This window comes from Gopherus evgoodei, chromosome 21 (genome assembly GCF_007399415.2).
Source record: "Gopherus evgoodei ecotype Sinaloan lineage chromosome 21, rGopEvg1_v1.p, whole genome shotgun sequence".
NCBI lineage: Eukaryota > Metazoa > Chordata > Testudines > Testudinidae > Gopherus > Gopherus evgoodei.
In genome coordinates, this window is record NC_044342.1 from 17284061 (window position 1) to 17300840 (window position 16780).

The 16780-nt window shown below is 44.1% G+C and overlaps 1 pseudogene; it reads left to right on the forward strand.

The window, feature by feature from the left end:
* The first annotated feature begins 7294 nt into the window (after positions 1–7294).
* On the forward strand, positions 7295–8267 carry LOC115638133 (annotated as a pseudogene).
* Positions 8268–16780: the final 8513 nt, after the last annotated feature.

Here is a 16780-nt window from a genome sequence, read left to right on the forward strand (position 1 = left end):
TAAGGTACATCTACATTGTGATAAAAGATTCATGGCTGGCCTCAGTCAGCTGACTCAGGATCATGAGGCTCAGGCTGCAGGGCTATAAAATTTCCTTTCGAAAGTTTTGGGCTCAAGCTGGAACCCTGTCTCTGAGGCCCTGGGAGGTTTAATGCTGCAGTGTAGATATACCCTTAGGTTCCTCAGCCCAACTACTTTCAAACATAGTTGGATTAATCAGGGCCAGAATTTTAAAGTTCCTAAATATGCAGATAGGTATTTAGCTGGGGTTTCAAATGTGCCTGACTCCCTTTAATTGTTATATGTTTTCATACTTTATTGAAAAGTGCTGGGATCTATCTGAAGCACGTCCATGACTTCATTTCCTTCATCCCAATCATTTTGAAAGTGATCAGATTCCTAAGGGCCAAATTATGAAATGTTCTAAAGATGCAGATAAGTGTCTAGGTAGATTCTCAAATTTACCCAGGCATTTAGCTCCCATTTATTATAGTATGCTTTATTTAAAAAAGATGAGACCATATATCTGTCTGGAAAGAAGACTGGTTTGGGGATTAAAGCACTGTGCACACATTTCTGACTGTGGCACAATCTGACTGTTTGATCCTTCAGAGGTCATTTGGAAGAGAATTTCCAAAACAGCTTATGGGAGTAAGAGCCAAATATTTTCAATGGGATTTTTACGATAGTTTGAAAATTCCAGCCTGGTGCTCTGTTAGCTTGCAGGAGCTCAGGTTCTGGATTAGGATATTTGGGCACCAGCAAAGAGCCATTTAAAATAGAAAATAAAATAATGTAAAATAATGATGCTTTAGGGGTGGCGGTATGGTACAGTGAAGAGGGTACAAGATTGGGGCTCAGAAGATGGGGGCTGTAGTCCTGCTGCTGAGTGAGCCTGGGTAAATCACTTTTCTGTGCCTGTCTCAGGAAGGTGAGCTTGTTACCTAGGGTTCTTTCAACTGAAAGCTCTTGGTAACTTTTACTCTGTGTGAGGAGGTCTTAGGAAATAAATCAGGGGAGACACGGCTGTATGACCGATGGGTGGCTGGCACAAACAGGACAACACAACAGTCTTTTCACTTAAAGCTAAATTTTACTTAGTCTCAAAAATTTACACATGTCCTCAACAAGATTAGTAAAACACCTCCAACACTCGTACTTACCAAAGCTGAGTGTGGCTTTCGAGTGACATAGCGGCAGGCTTTAGGTGGCAAAATCTTTCCTCTGCTGATGAGGACCGCAAGACGTATCCAGAGGGAGAGTCCAAAAAGAGTCCCCAAATGTGTCCAACTATCTTAAGCTTTTTCCTCTTATTTATACATTAGTAATAGAATGACATGTCCCTTAACGAAACCTTGTTAAGTAAGCAGATTCAATGATCAAGCAAGAGGTTCCTTCTGATATTGATTAACCCCAATAGACATTCCTGGGGCATATCTTGCTCTTTTAAAATGTATCAGCAACTTCAACACAATTCTTATTAGGAAGGACGTGGGATCAAACTGCCCTTTTTGTGTCAGCCAAAAACCCCTCCCCTCCTGCTTTGGTCAAGCTGAGATTGCTGATTGGCCAATTTACAGCTTGCAGACTAGGCCACCTTTAACAATAAGCCATAGTGGTTTTAAGCACTTTACTGGTTTGCCAGAGTCTCCCTGTACAGGCTCATCAGTTGTTGCAGGCAGTGCACCTAGGAGAAGGAAAACTTCCATTTCCAACCAAGATCGTCAGCTGGTTTGTAAATATTAGAAATATCGCAAAAGCTCTAGGGGTCTGCACCACTGTCCCTGGCTAATGGGACAAAGTTGTTCATTGGGGTTTAGGCTCCAGAATGGAATGGATGTCTGCTAGATTGCCACAGTAATCTATTCTGCTAATCACATCAGAAGTCTCTGTTATTTATGCCAGGATGAGTATGGAGACATGACATCAGCTTCAATCAAATTGCTCCATACTCACATCAAAGTAACTGGGTTTGTGTTTTCCAAAAGAGGTGACTAACACATGGGATCACAGGAATTGTTTCAAAGGTTTAATATAGTGAGCTAAATCTATCTTCCTGCTTGTACTTCATAGTTCTTTGTACATCCAAGAGTACGTTAGCTCTTTTGGCTATAGCATTCCATTGAAAGACCACGTTCAGAGGTTTAATCACCATGAATCATAGTTACAATATGTATCTTAGTTATACACAGCTATCATACCTCTCTCCTTGGTATCTAAGATCCATATTTGTAGAAGTATTTATGTACCTAATGGGATTTTCAAAGCATCTAGATGCCTAACTCCCATTGACTTCAGTATATAAAACAACAGGAATGAGAACATCAACCAGCTAATGGAGTCACTCTTTTAGCTCAGTTGTAGAAGAATGCTCTGTTTTTCCAAAGCTTCAAAGCTGTAAGCTGACTTCAGTGGCAGTTAGGCTCCCGCCTTACTTGGATGCTTTGGAAAATCCCACTTGTGCCTTTCTGCATCTTTCGGTGCCTGCATCCCAGACCCACAAAAGGGTCCTGGTCCCTAAAGCCCACAGCTCAGTCCCAGACTTAGATACTAAATGATCCACTAAACCACTGCTCACCTGCCATATAACTCGGTAAATACCTAAATTCACTAGGCACCCAAATTTAAAAAGTCCCCATAGCTCATGTGTTATTATGGGATTGTATGTAACTTGTCTAGAAGACATGACTAATGTCACCTTGTGAAATCTTATGAGCTTCAAGGGACACTGTGATGAGGGGACTGGCCCCAGAGGCCTCCTGCTGGAGGCCTCAAGGCCCTGCTACACCTATCTCAGGAAAAGAGTAGTAGAGGAGTCCTCCAAGCTGCACAGAGTCTGCATGGGATGCGGGCAATGGGGTAGGCTGCATGGGGATAGCCAATCAGGGGGCTGCAGGCTGGTGTGAACGGAGCTACAGTGAGAAAAGGGGGCAGTTGCAGCTTAGAGCCTGAGCAGTGAAAATGGCCTTCTTAGCAGGTTGAAGGGCTACAGCAGCATGGACAGGTCAGTGCTGAAAGGGACTGGGACAGCGAGGACAAGCTTAGGCCTGGCTGCTGGGCCTGAACATAGGAGAACACAGAGGTATGGATGAAGCTTTGGTGAAGGCTGGAGCCATGAGGAAGTGGCCCAGGGAACAGAAAGCAGTTTCATTAAAGACATGTGGTCGCACATGGCTGCCATTCTTAGGGTTTCTGGCCTTGGACCCAGAATAGTAGGTTGACCTGGGTCCCCCCCATAAACCACTGGGGAAGTGACCTACAATTTGACAATGATCAACCCCCAGAAGGGGATATGAGCTATTAAGAAGCCCAGCTGGACATCTGGGGCCAGAACAGACTAAAGTGGTTGAAGTCAGAGGTTTAGGGTCACCCAATGCATGGGATTGCATCCCTGGCCGTCTTGTCCAACACTCATTTATAGACTTGTCCTCCATTAACCTATCCAGGTTTTTTTTTAACAATTACAGTTCTGCACATCAAAATATCCCATAACAAGGATCTTTACAGGTATGTTGTATGAAAAAGCCAGATACCTATGAATTTCTTCAGGGGACTCCTAGTATTTGTATTGTGTGAAGGGGTAAATTATTTCTTAAGCTTTTCCACTCTATTCATTAATGTATAGACCTCTATCCTATCCTGTCATTTTTCTAAGATGAACAGTCCTAATCTTTATTCTCTCATTGGATGGAAGCCATTCCATACCATTGATCAACTTTGTTGCCCTTATCCGAAACTTTTCCAGTTTCACTATGTCCCTTTGGATACAGACCAGTGAAACTGGACCCTGTATTCAAGGTCTCTGTTATCACGCACATGCACACCATGCAAGCCACGGCAAAAAGGGACATTCTCTGAAGGTTTTAATGGTGATTGCGATGACCTTGATGTTTACTCTGTTTTAACAAGCAACATAGGATTTATTTCTGCATGAAGGCAGTATTATAAATTCTCATTAGCAGCAGCCTCAAGGGAGATCCCAAGAGCAGCCAGAGACAGAATGAGGCTGTTCTCCCATATAATCTCAGGAAGAATCCAGAACAGCTGGCAATAAGGTGCGGTGTAACACACACAAGATTATGCATCGAGCAAGAAAGCAAGAGCAGCTTCAGAAAAATGTAAGTGTCTTTTCAGAGAGAGTGAGAGTGAGATACCGAGGAGAGCAGAGCGATGGAGGAAACCAGATCCTGATCACACACCCAGTCACAATCAAGGAAAAGGTTGTCCCTTTATGCTGATGATTACAGGTAAATCTGATCATTCCTAGGTGAAACTATGAGGATCTTAGGGAGAAAAACACTGTGATATTGGGACGACGAGTACCCTGAAATCTCTCAGGCAAACAGTTTGCTTGTTCATTTCCTTCTGTCCATCATTCCCCATTCTCTCCATGTGTCTCATTACTGCTTCCTATGTTGCTGAGCAGAGACTCTACAGATAGTGACTGAGAGTATTGCAGCACAGATTCTACCTGTGAGCAACAAAGATAATCGAAGGGATGGAATAGAAGCCATATGAGCAAAGGCTGAAGGAACTGGGTATGTTTAGTTTAGAAAAGAGGAGATAAAAGGGGTACACAATAGTGGTTTTCAAATACTTGATAGGCTGCCAGAAAAAAAGATGGAGAAAGTTGTTATCTGTAAGTACAGAGGGCAGGGCAAGATGCCATGGGTTAAAACTATAGCATAGCGGATTTATATCAGTGGTTTTCCACCTGTGGTCCTGCCTTTGTGCATGGAGCAGAGTCATTTTCCCGTCTGTGCTGTTTGTCAGCGTCACTGCCTAGTCCCAGGCACTACAATGATGCCATTACATACATGTCCCTCTCCTGAGAAGCTGATATATGTGACCCTCACCACCATCACAGCAAGTTTAGAGGTCATATTGGACAAGAAACTAAACATGTGATGTTATGGCACAAAGGGCTAATGCAATCCTGTGATGTATAAATGGAGGAGTGATGAGAAGGGGATTTTCTCTCTCTACCAGGCATTGGTGAGACTGAAATGCATCCAGTTCTGGTGTATGTGCACACTAAAAAAAGAATGTTGAAAAAATTGGTGGGGGTGTAGATAAGAGATACAATAATATGGCAGATTGAAGAAAATGCCTTGCAATGAGAGTGAAGGAGCTCAAACTGTTTAATTTCTAAGAAAAATCATAGAATCATAGAATATCAGGGTTGGAAGGAACCTCATGAGGTAATCTAATTCAACCCCATGCTCAAAGCAACACCAATCCCCAACTAAATCATCCCAGCCAGGGCTTTGTCAAGCCAGGCCTTAAAAACCTCTAACGATGGAGATTCCACCATCTTCCTAGGTAACCCATTCCACTGCTTCATCATCCTCCTAGTGAAATTTTTTTTCCTAATATCCAAACTAAACCTCCTCCACTGCAACTTGAGACCATTACTGCTTGTTCTGTCATCTGGTACCACTGAGAACAGTCTTGATTCATCCTCTTTGGAACCCCCTTTCTTTAAGTGTGGGGCCCAAAATTGGATACAGTACTCCAGATGAGGCCTCACCAATGCCAACAAGGTGCAATTCATCCCATCCTCCAAATCATTAATGAAGATATTGAACAAAAGATTGAGAGGCGAGTTGAATATAGTCAGTGAGTACCTTCTTAGAAGAAAATGCAAGGTACTAAGGGGCTCTTTAACCCAGCAGAGAAAGGTAAAACAAGAACCCATGACTGGAAGATGAAGCCAAAAAATTCAGTTTAGAAATAAGGTGCATGTTATGAAAAGTGAGGATGACTAACCAAATCAAGAACAGCTGCTGTCCTGAGTAGACTGTCCATTCTTGAACTCTTTTCTAGTCCCCCCCAAGTGCACCCCTTTCAAGTGAGAAGCCCATGCTTTCACTTCTCTTTCGTTGGATCTCAGGATCTTACCCTTCTCCTAATCCCCAGGTTAACCCCTCTTTGGTACCAGTTGTGTTACCCCAGCTGGTATATCTGGAATTTTGCTCTGCTATAGTTTTACCTCCATGAATCTGCTACAGAAGGAGTTTGCAGTGATGCAGGATTAAGTTCTTCAATACAAAGTGTTATTTATATGCCCAAGGGAACACAGCATTCAGGAAAATGGGATAAAACAACCAAGTGTCCTAGACAGCTCTTGTTTTACCTGCGCTTAACTTCTCTCTCCTTAGCTCAGGTTCTTCCAGATGCAACTTCTGAGTCTGAGGGACAGTTTGCCTCCCTGCAGAGCCTCTCTCTGTGGGTAGGTCTACACCACCACGTAAGTGGATGTAATGTATGTCACTCGGGGTTGTGAAAAAGATACCCCTGTGCAAAGCAAATTACAGCGATTGAAGCATTGTCCACCCCGGCCCTATGTCAGCAGGAGACGCTCTCCCATGAACATAGCTTCTGCCTATGGTGGAGGAGGCATAATTATGTTGATGGGAGAGTGTTCTCCTGTCAGCATAGAGTATCTTCCTCCAACACACTGCAGCAGTGAGCTGCAGCAGTGCAGCTTCATTGCTGTAATGCTTCTAGTGTAGACCGGCCTGTGCCTCACAGTGAATCCTTCACTTGGCCAGTGTCTTTGGATGTGTCTTTTCCCAGCTTGAGTCAAAGAACTGGCAAAGTTGGTGTCGCATGACCTGGTTAATTGTGAATGAAAGTTTGCTGCACTGCTCCTTATCTTGGTCACTTTTTTTTCTTTCTCTTTTTTCTTTTTTTTTGCCTTTAATGTTATGTTCCTCTTACAACCCCTTTTAATCTTACCCCATAGCAAGCAATCCATCATCAATTATCAAATAGAGATATGCACAGAATTGTTATATAATAATGACAGTATTTCCAGTTTTGTTACATATGCTTAACTCAAACAAATGCTCAACTCAATGCAAGAGTTATTGGAGAAGAGCTATGGCTCATTTTATCTAGGGGCTCAGAATAGGTGATTACAGGATTCCCTTCTGGATGTACTTCAAACAAATATGCCCTAGGTCAAAGAGAAATGAACTGAAGGAAATGCTATGGCTTACGACATACTGTCCTGGGTGACTTTCACATCAATGCATCTATGAAAAAGAGCTATGTCAAAAGAGTGAAAAATTAACAGTGTAGCTGCCATTTGGAGCTTGCAAGTGGGGAATCTCCATTCCAAAACACTGTGTATAGTATGTGATTAAACCAATGTCTTGGCTTTTGAACATTTATAAATCATTCTCTCTTTAAACAGTTTGCAGTATTCTACAATCAACTAGATAAAAATCTGATTTCAATTATACTGCAATCTCTTTCAACACTTGCTACTTGTTAATAGATACATTTCATGGAAAATTGTGGAAGACAGAATATATATTCACCTTATGAAGAAAGGAATAATCAAACATATGTTACAGAATTCAACCTCCTAGGATTTGGGAATCTCTCTGAACTGCAAATTCTTCTTTTCCTTCTGTTTCTAGTGATCTACATTGTGACTATAGGTGGGAACATCCTCATTATGGTTCTAGTGGTGGTTGATCGGCACCTACACACCCCCATGTACTTCTTCCTGGGGAACTTGTCCTGCTTGGAGACCTGCTATAGCTCCACCATCCTGCCCAGGATGCTGGTCAGTCTCCTGACCGAGGACAGAACCATTTCTGTTAGTGGCTGCATCACTCAATTTTATTTCTTTGGTGTGCTTGCAGCAAGTGAATGCTATCTCTTATCCATGATGTCCTATGACCAGTATTTAGCAATATGCAAACCACTACACTATACGGTTCTTATGAGAGGTAGAATCTGCCTGCAGTTAGCAGCTGTGTCATGGATGGGTGTATTTATGGCAACGACCATAGTAACATGTTTAATGTCACAATTACATTTCTGTAGCCCTAATGAAATTGACCATTTCCTTTGTGATTTCACCCCAGTGATTAAACTCTCCTGCAGTGACACCAGCCTGATCACACTCGTGACCTTTATATTATCTTCTGTAGACACCCTGCCCCCATTTCTATTAACCCTGACATCCTATGCTTTTATCATCTCCACCATCCTGAGAATCCCATCCACCACCCAAAGAAGAAAGGCATTTTCCACCTGTTCCTCTCACCTTATTGTGGTTACAAATTTCTATGGGACCCTGATGATTGTGTATATGTTACCAGACACTGAGACACTGAGAGAACTCAACAAAGTGTTCTCTCTCTCTCTTCTACGCAGTCTTGACTCCCATGGTCAATCCTCTCATCTACAGCCTGAGAAACAAAGAGGTCCAATGTGCCCTAAGAAAATTAATTGCGCACAGAAATTGAGAAAACTAGTCACTCCTTTACCTTAAAGGTAGAGCTCTGTTGTGCAGATCTGAAGATCTCACTTGGGAAGCTGGAAGTTGACCTCAGTGAGCGTTAGGCACATATCCTGCCTGGAGGCTTTTGAAAGTCCCATTTCTGCCTCTATGCATCTCCAGGTTTCCATGTCCCAGATCCACAAAGGAATTTAGTTGCCTAAAGCCCAAATATAGGCACCAAAATTCCAGATTGAGCTCCTCCTGTTACTCAGACGGTGCCTATTTATATAGGTGAGCTATCACTAGACACCCTAATTTATTCTGTAAAAGTCCCCTTAGCTCCTGTGCCGGGACATGAGACCTACTGTCTATGGCAGGCTCCTGGGCAACCCTCTCAAACCTCAACCCTAACACAACCCTTAAAGCAGATGAAGTCAGACATTGTGGTGCCTGTGATAGCTATGGTGATTTCCTGCATATGCTTAATGGCCCTTAAGGAATTAAGTTACAATGAATTAAGAGGAAGTGTCTTAGGAGCTCATTGTTTTAAAATGCAAATGTGTTGGTATTAATATAATCTGTATGAAACTTATCTAGGACACATGACTGCAGTAACCTTGGGAAATTGTTTGAGGTTCAAAGAACAATTTGAAACAATGGGATCAAATGAGAATGAACTGTTAGTTGAATAGTTTTCCTAAGAAATGCTGGGGAGGAGGCAAATGGAAATGACCCACCTCTCAACCAGATCTTTGGAAGCTTGTTCCTGGGGAGGGGATCTTTGACTACAGATTATGTATTCCCAAGATCCAAAGGCCCAACAACATGAAGAAGGGATTCTCAGAGTCATGGGGGGAGGGACTTGTTCTGAACAACAGGTGCTTGTAAGCAGAGGAGAACCCCAGTGTGAGATTTGAAGAGCTGTTCAACAGTGAGAGCCCAAGGTTGGAGTTAGGGTGGTCTCTGGAAATTGTTTTAGCATCTGTATAGGATCTTCCATTGTGTTAAGCTTTTCCCTGCGATGCTTTTACCTTAAGAATAAATGAGCTTTGATCCAAAGGGTTGTGTGGTAACAACTGTGTCAGTTACACTGTTTCTCATCTCTGAGGAGAAAGCTAATGTGGCCTGCAAGGGCAGTGTGGCTTACTGGGGAACTCAGAGCTATGTAGCCTGCAAAAGCCCTGGTCAGGAGAAAGAGAGCTGTGTGTCTCTGCCCAAGACAGATGATACCTAGAAGGTGAGCACCTTTGGCTGGCAATAAAGGGGGGGATATAGATTCAGTTGCCCTGAACTGTGACACTGTTCATATCTAAAATGTGTTGCTGTTTTTTCTATTCATATCACCTAATAACAAAAAATAACCTCCCTCATCGAACAATGAATATGCTCCACGTGCTGAGATGAGGAGACTTGTGTTGTAGTCCCAGCTCTGATCTCTTGTGTGCCCTTGGAGAAGTCTCTTCCCCTTCCTGGGACTCAGTTTCCCCTTTGCAAAGTGGGAATATTAGTAGTTATGTGCCTCTGGAAATTACTTTGAAAATGCTGGAATAAATATGCAGAATAAGTGGTAAGAACTACGACTGAAAAGAGGAAAATGCATGTCAGTGTCACGGACCTATGAAAAGGACATGGGCACTGCAGCATCCAGGCTCCATGTATAATAAATGAGGAGAGACAGGCTCCTAATAATCCCGCTAGGCAGCAGGCAGCCTATGCTAGCCAAGGAGAGACAGCAAAGATAAAAGCGTGGCCTAAGTCTCACCCCAGTCAGGGAATTTGGTGCCTAAATCTAGCTGCAGGGATGTGCCAATCCCTCATTACGATCCACAGACAGGATACCATCTCCTGGAGTCAAGCAGTTTGGGCACCTCAGTAATTTGAGGTGAGAATGAGTTCAACACCTGTCTCATCCCAGAAAAAAATAGCTGGGGCAGGGCATGGGCATAAGTAGGGCTTGTGACCTTTAGTCCTGGGGTTCGGGTACTCATCAGTAATGTGATAAACCCAGGTTCAATTTTTCTTCATGATAAGCTAAGAGAAAGGATTTGAACAGGGATCTGCCACTTCTCAGGTTGGTGCTCCAACCCTTGAGCTACAAAGTGCTTCTCAGCTTCTTTTGCTGATTATTTAATTAAATTGAAAGAACTTCAATAGGAGAGAGAGAGAGACAGAGCCCCCATTTCAGGATATCCTCTAGTTCAGTGGTGGAGGCATTCAGCTGACAAATGGGGAATCTCTAGTCATATACCTTCTCCAAATCAGTCAGAGGACAGAATTGAATTAGGATCTCCCATATCTTGGGTTTTTTCCCTCACCAATGGACTAAAAGTTATAGAAAGCGAGATCAGGTGCTTCATCCTCAATTATTTGGTGGTAGAAATGCTCTGACCCCACCTACCAGATAGAGCCATGGAGGTGATATATCTCTACCCCCATTGAGGAGTCGGTACAGGGGCTGCAAGCTGACACACTGCAAGTAAATGTGTGTCAGAGTCTCTCTCATGCCATAAAAGGGGCAGGTGTTCGGTACAGGGGCAAACTGGGCCAAATACATGCATGTGTTCACGCCACCCTGAAGAAGCCACCAGCTGATATCCCTGGTGGGCCTTGGGACCAGGGTGGAGTATAGGCGGGCCCACTGGGGCTCCTCACCCTCTAGAGGTGGCAGGAGGTCCTGCCACTTTGACTCAAGGTGGGACGTGAGGGTGAGAAAGTGAAGAGCGTGGAGCGTGAGCATGTAAAGATGCTTCTGTGGCGTGGTCTGGACACGGACTAGCTGCAAGCCGTGCAGCCAGCTCACAGAGAAGGGGTGGGTGTGGGGCCGGTTGAGTCCACAGGGCAGGGGTCCCATGAAAAGGTCTGGAGGGCGGTCAGGGCGTGCCCTCATGCAGAATTTGGTTGAGGTCGACCCCGAGCAGTGAACGGCAAAGCAGCCCTCACCTCCTGAAGTACATACCAGGGAGTACAAGGCCTGGAGAGCCCCATATGCTGAGTGCACCTCAGGGGATCCAGCCAGTCTCCCCAATTGTAATCCAGGAGGTCTCTGACTCCTGCCAGAACCAATCTCTGGCACACAACAGGGTACTCCACCACCTGCACACAGAGCTGGGGATTGTGTAGCAGGGGCTCTGCAAAGAGATCTGCCCCCTCAGTGGCTGCCACAGACCTGGTTGCTGAGAACAGTTTCCAGATCCAGAGGAGGTCCTGGTAGAAGACCATCAGCCCAGAGAGGTCTTGCAGTAGACCTCTCGAATCCAGATAAAGGAGCTGCCAGAAAGGATTTGAACAGGGACCTGCCACTTCTCAGGAGAGCACCCCAAGCAGAAGACCTAGAGTGGTTCTCACTTCTTTGTATAGAGATATACCTATCTGAAAGAGCTGGAAGAGAGCTTGAAAGGTCATGGAGTCCAGTCCCCTGCATTCACAGCAGGACTAAATACTGTCCCTTACAGATTCTTTTTTTCACCAGATCACTAAATGGCCCCCTTAAGGATTGAGCTTACAACCTGGGGTTTAGCAAGCTGTCAAGGTTTTTTCCCCACTTTGAACTTTAGCATCCAAAAAGTGGGGACTTGCATAGACCCTTCTAAGCTTAATTCCTAGCTTAGATCTGATAATGCTGCCACCAGCCAAAATATAGTGTTTGGCACACTTCCTGTTCCCCAAAAACCTTCCCTGGGGAACCCAAGACCCAAACCCCTTGGGTCTTAAAACAAGGAGAAATAAACCATTCCCCCTCCTTTCCCCTCCCCCCCCAGACTTTCCCCTCTCTGGGTTGCCTTTGAAGCTATATAGATCCAAACTCCTTGGATTTTAAAACAAAGAGGAATTAACCATTCCCTTCCTTTCCCCCCCCACCAATCCATGGTGAGTTCATACTCGATCCCCTTGAGTTTTAAAACAAGGAAAAAAATTACTCAGGTTCTTAAAAAAGAAAGCTTTTAATAAAAGAAAGAAAAAAGTAAAAATTATCTCTGTAAAATCAAGATATAAAATGCTTCACAGGGTATTCAGATTCATATAGCCTAGAGGGACTTCCCCACCCCTTAGCCGATATTCAAAGTTACAGCAAACAGAGGTAAAAATTATTCCAGCAAAATACACATTTACAAGTTAAGAAAACAAACATAAAACTAATCCGCCTTTTCTAGCTAGTACTTACTCTTCTGAAACATGAGAGACTGATTCAGAAAGATTGGAGGAAACCTCGGTGCACGTCTGGTCCCTCTTAGCCCCAAGAGCGAACAGCGAACAAAACAAACAGCACAAACAAAGACTTCCCTCCACCAAGATTTGAAAGTATCTTTTCCCCCCATTGGGCCTCTGGTCAGCCAGGTTCACTGAGCTTCTTAACCCTTTACAGGTAAAAGAGACATTAACCTTTAACCATCTATTTATGACACAAGCCAACGCTGGAACCACTGAATTATCTCTCCACCCTGGGTCATTCAATATTTAATTAAAGTGGAAGAACTTCAGTAGGAGACCTGGCTAGACAAAGTGCACCCCACTTCAGGGTATCATCTAGTCCAGTGGCTAAAATACTCCACTGACACATGGGGAGCCTCTCTTTATCAGTCAGAGGGGGGGAATTGAATCAGGATCTCCCACAGCCGGCATGATTACCCTCACCGATGGCCTAACAGTTACTAAAAGGCAGGTCAGCTGCTTCCTCCTCCACTTTGTGTGTAGGCAGCCGTGCTCTGAGAACACCTACAGGATTAGACCCGAAGGCAAGATAGAATGAACAACCTCAATCTTTAGTTTTTCCTTTAATGGAAGAAAATCAATACCCTTTATCATCTCTATGGCCCTTCTCTGAACCTTTTTTAGTTCCATTTTATCCTTAATGAGATAGGCCAGACAGAACAGGTCCCAGTATTCAAGGTGTCTCTTGGCACATTCACACACACAAGGCAAGACAAAAAAAAGGAGATACCCTGGAGGTGTCAATGGGGAATTCAGTGGACTTGATGTTTACACTGTCTTAACAAGCAACACAGGATTCAGTTCTTCCATAATGGCAAGTTTAAAAGAATCATTATCAGCAGCCTCATGGGAGGTCCAAACAGCAGCCAGAGGCAGGATGAGGCTCCTGTCTCCTATAAACCATGTACGAATCCAGAGCATCCATCACTAAGATTCTGTGTAATATATACAGCAGAGTGCATCCAGCAGGAAAGCAGGAGCAGCTGCAGCAAAATGACGGTGTCTTTGCAGAGAGTGAGAGTGCATGAGACACTGAAGAGCACAGAGTAATGGTGAAATCCACGTCCTGATCTCCAGACACAATCACCACTGATGGAGATGTCCCATTTCATGCTGGGGATTAAAGGTAAATCTGATAATTCCTGGGTGAGATCCTGAGGATTTTAGGGAGAAAAGGCTGCACAATCAGGAAGAAGAGCAGCTTGAAGTGTCTTTCTGATAAGCAATATGCTTGTGCATTTACCGCTCTGTATTATTCCTTATTCTCCCCTTTGTACGTCTAATATTGCTTAACCCAGACACTACAGAGAGTGGCTGTGAGTAACACAGAACAGAATTTGCCTACAGTTCCCTGCCAACACACTCACACACATGAACTGTGTTATAAGATGCAGCTGGGGGTGGAATGTGTCCCAGAGTCTGTTGGAGAGTTACTTACGGGATAAGAGTGAGAGGGATCAGTGCAGTCTGCTCAGGGAGTTCTTCTTCCCATCTGTGCTGTTGGTCAGTGTCACTATGTAGTCTCAGGCACTAGCATGATGCCATCACATTCACCCTCTCTGGGGAAGCTCGTGAGTGTGAACCTGACCACCATCACAGCAAGTTTAGGGGTCAGAGTGGGCAAGGAACTCAACACGAGCTCCTTGTGTGCTGCTGGGACAGAAAGGGTTAATGGGATCTTGTACTGTATAAACTGAGAAGTGGTGAGTAGCAGTAGGAATGTGATGTAACCCCTATTAGGCATTTGAGACAAACAGTATCCAGTCTTTTTCTGTGTCTACATTTTGAAAAGGACATTAAAAGACTGAAGACGGTGCAGGCAAAAGTCATAATAATATGAGGGCAGGGATGGAGAAAATGCCTTACAATGAGAGTGAAGGAACTGAAACATCATTACTTATCAGAAAGAAGATTGAGGGGAACTTGCTTACAGATGATGAGCACTTTCATGGGAAGAAAATACTAGGGCTGAAGGGCTCTTTAATCCAGCAGAAAACATCAAAACAAGAACCAGAAAAAAAAACATTTGAGGAATAAGGCACACATTATGAATGGGGAAGGTGGCTAACCATTGGAACAAAGTGCTGAGGGAAGTTGTAGATTATAAACCTCCTGATGTCTTCAAAATTGAGACTGGTAGTGTTATAACCTTATTCCCAGATTCTGGACCTTAGCGTCCAAAATTTGGGGGTTAGCATGAAAACCTCCAAGCTTAGTTACCAGCTTGGACCTGGTACTGCTGCCACCACCCAAAAAAATTAGAGTGTTTTGGGGCACTCTGGTCCCACTGAAAAACCTTCCCTGGGGACCCCAAGACTCAAATCCCTTGAGTCTCACAACAAAGGGAAATAATCCTTGTTCCCTTCCCCCCTCCAGATGCTCCTGGAGAGATACCCAGACACAAGCTCTGTGAAACTACGCAGAGTGATTCCCCCTCTCCGTTCCCAATCCTGGAACAAAAGCACTTTCCTCTTCACCCAGAGGAAATGCCAAATCAGGCTAGCAATCCAACCCACAGCTCTCCCCTTGATCTCTTCCTCCCACCAATTCCCTGGTGAGTACAGACTTAATTTCCCTGAAGTAAAGAAAAACTCCAACAGGTCTTAAAAGAAAGCTTTATATGAAAAGAAAGAAAAAATACAAATGTTCTCTCTGTATTCAGATGACACAACACAGGGCAATTGCTTAAAAGAATATTGAATAAACAGCCTTATTCAAAAAGAATACAAATCAAAGCACTCCAGCACTTACATTCATGCAAATACCAAAGAAAAGAAACCATAGAACTTACTATCTGATCTCTTTGTCCTTACACTTAGAAACAGAAGACTAGAAAATAAAAAGTACTTCTCCAAAGCTCAGAGAAGCAGGCAGACAAAAGACCTCTTACACAAACTTCCCTCCACCCAAAGTTGAAAAAATCCGGTTTCCTGATTGGTTCTCTGGTCAGGTGTTTCAGGTGAAAGAGACATTAACCCTTAGCTATCTGTTTATGACACGCCCCCCAAATTGCAGACAGTGGGGAAGCTCACTGGCGGCAATTTCTTTTAGAACTTGAAAATAAACAGATTAATACAACACATGCACCTTTACATATACTACTAAGTATATAACTAACAGACTTTAGATTTTAAGAACACTTTTTAACTACTGGATTCTGGGAAACTCTCACGGGAGAGTGCATCAGCAACTTTGTTAGAAGCTCCTGTGATGTGTTGAATTTCAAAATTAAAATCTTGGAGAGCTAAACTCCACCGAAGAAGTTTCTTGTTGTTCCCCTTGGCAGTATGAAGCCACTTTAGTGCAGCATGGTCAGTTTGTAGTTGGAACCGCCGTCCCCAAACATATGGGCGTAGCTTTTCCAGGGCGTACACAATGGCATAGCATTCCTTTTCACTGACTGACCAGTGACTTTCCCTCTCAGACAGTTTCTTGCTGAGAAACACGACAGGATGGAAGTTGTGATCTGTTGCTTCCTGCATGAGCACTGCTCCTATACCACGCTCAGATGCATCTGTGGTTACTAGGAATGGTTTGTCAAAATCCGGGGCCCTGAGTACAGGGTCAGACATGAGTGTTGCCTTAAGTTGGGTAAAGGCTTCTTGACACTCATTAGTCCACTTAACGGCATTTGGCTGGGTCTTTTTGGTTAGGTCGGTTAATGGGGCAGCGATTTGGCTGTAGTGTGGTACAAATCGCCTGTAGTATCCGGCCAAGCCTAAGAAGGATTGGACCTGTTTCTTTGACCTTGGGACAGGCCACTTTTGGATAGCATCCACCTTGGCCTGTAGGGGGTTTATGGTTCCTCGACCCACCTGGTGCCCCAGGTAAGTCACTCTGTTTTGGCCTATTTGACACTTTTTGGCCTTAACAGTTAGTCCTGCCTGCCTGATGCGCTCAAAGACCTTTTTCAGGTGTAGTAGGTGTTCGGGCCAGCAGTCTGAAAAAATGGCCACATCATCGAGGTAGGCAACTGCGAATTCTCCCAGTCCAGCTAGTAGACCATCTACCAGCCTCTGGAAGGTGGCGGGTGCATTTCGAAGGCCGAAAGGAAGGACATTGAATTCATACACCCCCGCATGGGTGACGAATGCTGACCTCTCCTTGGCAGGTTCATCTAGCGGTACTTGCCAGTACCCCTTGGTTAAGTCTATTGTAGAGATGAACTGGGCACGTCCCAACTTTTCCAATAGCTCATCAGTACGTGGCATCGGATAGTTGTCCGGACGAGTTACAGCATTTAGCTTACGGTAGTCCACGCAAAAGCGTATTTCCCCATCTGGTTTGGGTACCAGAACCACTGGAGATGCCCATGCACTGGTAGATGGG